This window comes from Pleuronectes platessa, chromosome 20 (assembly GCF_947347685.1).
Source record: "Pleuronectes platessa chromosome 20, fPlePla1.1, whole genome shotgun sequence".
Lineage (NCBI taxonomy): Eukaryota > Metazoa > Chordata > Actinopteri > Pleuronectiformes > Pleuronectidae > Pleuronectes > Pleuronectes platessa.
In genome coordinates, this window is record NC_070645.1 from 17,232,273 (window position 1) to 17,238,272 (window position 6,000).

A 6,000-nucleotide genomic window follows, 5' to 3' on the forward strand; every position below is an offset into this window, starting at 1 on the left:
TCATCTAGCGCCATCAACAGGTCTAATTTGAATTTGCCCACGGTGCTTTTAATGAGAAAAAACCTGCAGAACTAATGAAGTCTCTATCCTCAGCTCTCGCTTTGTGTTTAGTCCTAATTAGCCAAATAAACGTTTAAAAAAAAGCCACTTCCAGCCGACCTGCAGCTGATCCGCCTGTTGGGGTGAAAACTAAGAAATGAGCTTGTTTATCGAAAGTGGTTTAATTATCCAGGCTTTCAAACTGAGGCTGTGCAAAGGCTGCGATGTGTTTCAGTCGAGGTTAAACCGTCGGCTGCATCAAATTACCACCGGGATGTTTTTTCACATGACAAAATGCAGCGATGAAAAAGCTTTCAATTTGCCTGCAATGCTTGGAACTTTCCCCGTCAGTGAGAGCACTTCCTCTGAGCAGCAGCCTGGAAAAGTGCATAAGAATGTTGGCATTTATTCAATATCATCTGTTTTGAAGCTTTCAAGGCTCTTCAGTCACATTTATCTGTGGTTCTACTTTATCGTAAAAACATAGACAGAGGTAGAGTGGGGGATATGGAAGTCACCCCTGTTCCCATGAAACTTTAATGAGTCTGTTAGTTTTGAAATACAAGTAAGATGATTAGGAAATCACATATTTTTTTAAATATAAAATTGGTCTAAACAGTGTTTTTCTCTTCACAACTACAGGAATCAAATTTGGGTGAAAACCTTCCTTCATTTTGAGAAATATATAGATATTTTTATGCTGTCGGCCGAATCCTGGAATGAACTCATCATATTTGGACGTTTTTTTTCTTTATCTGCAAAATGCAATGTAGCTCAAACCCCAAATTCTCTGTAAGAAACACACAGGACATGACCTCAGTGTCCTCGGCGGTGCAGAACTCCAGCCCTGATGTTATGGACATTTTCAAGGCAATATCCCTGCCTGGCCGTAGACACTTTTTTAATTTATTTTCACCCAAACTTCTCTCTGTCCTCACTGTGGTCCGGAGGGGAGGGGGGGGGGGGGGCTCAATCAGTGGAGCACTTTGACACAGGATACCGTGTTACCCTGCTGAGTGATGCAGAATTGAAGCTGCCAATCAAGAGGCAGGAGCCTGGAGCTAATCAATCCGAGCAGGCCATGATGTGATTTTTCCCCCTGTCGAGGGCTGAGCAGGCTGACAGACGTGTTGGATGGTTTGGATTCATTCGCCTCCTGCAGCCTCACAGAACTATAACACATGTAAATGTCTCTCGCAGGCTGAGTGAAGAAACGCTTGTCTCGCCGCTGCCGGATTTACATAAAAATGATAAGCAAACGATAAGCACAGGCTTCTATTAACCTTCCAGCAGCTCTGCCTGTTCCAACAGGACCAGGCGACTGTTTGTTTGATGAGAAAATTGCTGCACTTTTTTCAGGCCGCAATTAGAAAAGTCAGTGATTCACATTCAAATGCAACAAAAGACGTGTTCGTGCAAAAGAATGAAACATGCCTGCTCTGTGGGAAACGTCCTGAGATGACCTCTGTTATAACTCAGTGCTGTATAAATAGAATTAACTCAATTTACAGGAATACTCCCACAATGAAATCTCATACATAATCACATTCGTACTGTAATTCCATGTTCTATTCTCTCTCACTGTTAATATGAGTTTATTAGCTTCTTGTTGGTAAGTGATGGACATTTTAAGCAGAAGCTCGTGAGAATAAACGACCGGCTTCTTGTTTTCACTGGTTTAAATCCTGACCTTGCTAAGGGGAAGTAGACTTTCACATTCACAACTTCAGGTTGTATCAGTGACCCTGGACTTCCCTGTTGGGCATGATTACAATGTGTTAGCTGTCTTTATCCATAAGAGGGAAGATTCTAATCACCATTTTCAAACAGAACAAATCACAGACATCACCACTGTCTCCATTTTATTCTAAATGGGAGTAAGATTATTTAATACCCTTTTGAAATCAGGATTTATGAGCTAAAACTATCTTCCTGCAAACTAACACATCTGAAATCGCACATCACGTGAAACTCAGACACGAACTCTGAACAATTGGAAATCGGCTTTCACATGTAAAACCTATGAGTGTGGAATCATCCTCAATGTCTTGCTGAAGGACACCGCTCTCTTTTCAACTAGTGGTCGTCCAGTGAACAGCAGAACAATAACAGCTCTTTTGCCAAGAGCTTTTCAATAACCAGACGTGATGCCGATCGAGCATGTGTGTATCTGTCTGTCTGGGGAAATGTGTTTGAGGCAGCATTTGTGAGTCGTGCCTTCATAAATATGGAAAGGCCTGGATTATCTCTCTCCAAATTATTACATAAATTGTAATTAGCACTGGCTCCGCTGCCAGAGATGTGTGGATCCAAACCGCTGCAGCAAAAAGCCACTGCAGACAAACACAAATCACTGGTTGACACTATTATCTAATCAGATTTCTATCTTCTCTGTAGCGGTAACAACCAGGCTGTCTGTTTGAGGTCTGACGTGTAATAACAGGAACTTTTCTGAGGAGTGGTTTATCGTAATGCTTGAATAAAGTGGAAGGAAGACATGCCCTTAAAAGTCCCGGCGCTCTGTCAGAGGGAGGCACCCCGAGAGGGGAGAGGTTCCATGTTTTCTCAAGAAAACTTCAGAATTAATTAAAAATCACATGGGGAGACGTCAGGGGATTTACTTCAAGGCTCAGGGAGGCAGCTCTGTGTCTGCTGAGGCATCCTTCAGCGAGGACAGGACTGTGTTCTTAATTCCATCTTTTCATCAAAGTGTGTTTTAATCTCAATGCTCTCAGTATGCTGCGGACACGTCTTAACAGGGAATCTTCTGTCCCTCTCAGTTAGGCTTATTCCCTGCCGCTCTTGCCACAGATTGCAGGACAGGACGGGTTATTGTGCATAATTATTTCTTCAGATGTTCATCAACTGAATCTAATGAAGAAGCTGTTCAAAAGAGACTTCTGTTGTTTTTACAGTGTCCCCCCCCCTGTAATATTTTACATTGTTTCTTTGCTTGTGTAAAATTTCTGCAAAGTTAAAAAAGTCCAAATATTAAAAGGAGCTCTTCTCTGATCCTGAAGCTCCTGAAAGTATTTCGTCCGATACGAAATGACGATGCCCAACATTAGTTTGATGAACGTCTAGCAACTAGTCTGATAAAGCAGGAAGCGGTTGACCAATCACAGCAGAGTGGGTCTGCTGGCCATTCAGAGCAGCTTTCCCAGGAGGGGCACTTAAAGAGACAGGCGCTAAAACCAAGTGTTTCAGACAGAGGCTGAAAAGATAAGCTGCAGCGATGCAAAGTACAGAGCTGCCAACTTTTCAAAAAACCTTGGAGTGAGATTTTGTCGGGGGTGACCAACATTTTGCCGCGCACACAGCCACACACGTTGGAGGCTCAAATATCAGGGAATTGTTGGAATTTGGCGTTGTATCCATGTTGTTCGCTGGATTCTGGTGGCCTTTGGGGCCCGAAGTCGTTGATAGGAGCGGCCGACTGGAGATGGACAACATTGGTTACATTCTGTGACGCAAAGACATAGCTGAAGGTCCCCCCCCAGGAAATGTTGGTTTAAGTAGATGTTGTTTCCTGCATTCTAGTGGATTTTTGGGTGGTATGCTAAAGATGTGCAATACCTGAACTTCTTCTGATTCATGTTCCTCTGATCATGACTTGTAGGGCCTTCTAGCCTTGAGCTGAACATTCAACCAGAAAACTATTGTTGTGCCTCAATGACCACAATATAGCCTAATTAATAGACCTTTGTTTAAGATTTGACCAAGGTAGGTTGATTGACATTTTGATTACAATGGTTTTCAACTAATTCTGAACTGAAACCTAACCTATATTTTAAATAATTGTATTCTTAAGAGCAGTTAATGATTTATGTTCGCCTCCCACCACACTTTCCATCAGACAAAAAAGTGCAACTAATAAAGTGCTTAAACAGTAGCCTTTTTAAGCAACACAATGGACCCTCTTCCCCAAAATAAAATTTGTCTGGAGCCGCAAAACATATTTGATAACAAAGCTAATAAAGTTTTATATAAAGTTATACTATACTAAACTATGGTTTGTTGAATTTATGAAATTATCGAACAACAATAAAGAAAACTGTTGACATTTGATTGATATTTTTACCTGTTACAACAAAGGAAAAACCAAACGCTTATGAAGAGAAGAAAATACACAGGCAAGTGTCGGCCTACTTTGAAATAAATTAAACACAGACCTTTGTAGGGTTATTTGAGTCCTCCCCGTATTTGTGGAAAATGTATGAAATAAGAAGTACCCTATTTTTAAATAAATAAAAACATATAGCCGCAGCCTAATAGCTTAAAAATATATATTTTAGTTGGCGAAATATTTAAACGAAAAGTGAGAGCAGGTCAGGCTGGAGGCAGACACAGAAACTGCAGCTCGGTAGAAACCAACTGCAGCTTCTGCTCTGATCAAGACGCTGAGCTCTGATCAGCTGAGACCAGAGAAACTCTGTGTTTTCACTGTTTCCACTGAGCAGCCGGTGAGTCAGTGACCAGCTCCTTCACGTGAAGGAGCTCTGGTCTTGTGTCTCTGAGCGAGTGCGCGGGGCGGGGGGCGGAGCCTCGGGACCGGTGCGCTATCTGGGGCACACACACACACACACACACACACACACACACTCGCCCGCTCCTGGTACTTCATGACGGCCTGATACGATGATGTTTTAAAAAATGATCGTGACTTAGTCACGATCACACTTAACCACCAACATTTTCGTCTCGTCTCGTCAACAAGTTAAAATAGATTTAGTCATGCGCTTCACTTAAAAGATCCAGTTTTTTTTTGGCGTGAGAAATTGGATGTGTGGCGTGAGTGCGTGTGAAAACATGCAAAAGCGTGTGTCACACGGCGGAAGCGTGAGAGTTGGCAGCTCTGAAAGTATGAGGAAGGTGATGTGTTTTATCAACATTAAAGAATGTAAACATGTACAAGTAATAACACAAATTTAAATATGAACCTCCTTTAATGCAGAAAAACCTCCATTAACAGAAATGCGGCTCATTCATTTTCAATGGGGTGTAGCTATTTTAGTGATAGCTAGCATGGTTGCGTGTCTCACACAGGGAGATTGACACAGGGCAACATTCAGCTACCGGTCACTCCTGACACTGAGTCACTTTGAAGTCCGAGTCGCTGTGACCTGCAGAGCTGCTTCTTCAGGACAGACCTCCAATCTGAGTCTGCCAGGCAGGGAGGTGTGAACTCCTTAAAGCACAGAAGGAAATGAAAACAGGTCACAGGCTTTTGTGAATGTTCTCTTACCACCGAGAAGAACCAGGATTTACAGATATGAATATAGATGTAAATATGGAGAATAGAATTGATGATTAAGTTTAAAGTTTATACGAGACTAAACAGCCAGTTTCCTCTGTCACTGCCTTGAAACTTCATGTTTTGGGCACTTTAGCTTCAAGAACGATCAAGAAATCAAATCATAATTTTAGATTTTTATTTTCTGTACATTGCTTTTGCTGTTCACTGTGAAGGGAGCATGAATAAACCACAAAACAAGAAACAAAAATCACGTTTAGTATAACAATCCTTTTCCAGAGTGAACTTCTGGACGGGAGAATCATTTGTAAACCGACGAATTTGCCCCCAAAGGCCACCGGGCTGAATTCTCTGGCTGCAAACGAGAACACAGGAAATCAATGAGACATTTTGCTGTGAACTGCAGATGAACTTGCACTTATTCGCTTGTTTATGGATTTTAATTAGGGCCAAATAGTCTCATGAATTTATGTAAAGCTCCCATGCACCACTCTGTGTACATCGCAGATGGAGCAGGGGGAATAGGGCCGGTGGTGCAGGCTGTGGAAGAGGTCTGTGCTCTCCTGCCAGAGCACTGCATGATGTGAAGGAGGCTCAGTTATCTCTGCACTGCGTCTCATCTTTTAGTCCCATTTCAGAGACGCTGCAGTTCCCCCCCCCCTGGAAGCCGTGGTGAGTGACACCAGAAATTCATCCCCTATTCCCCC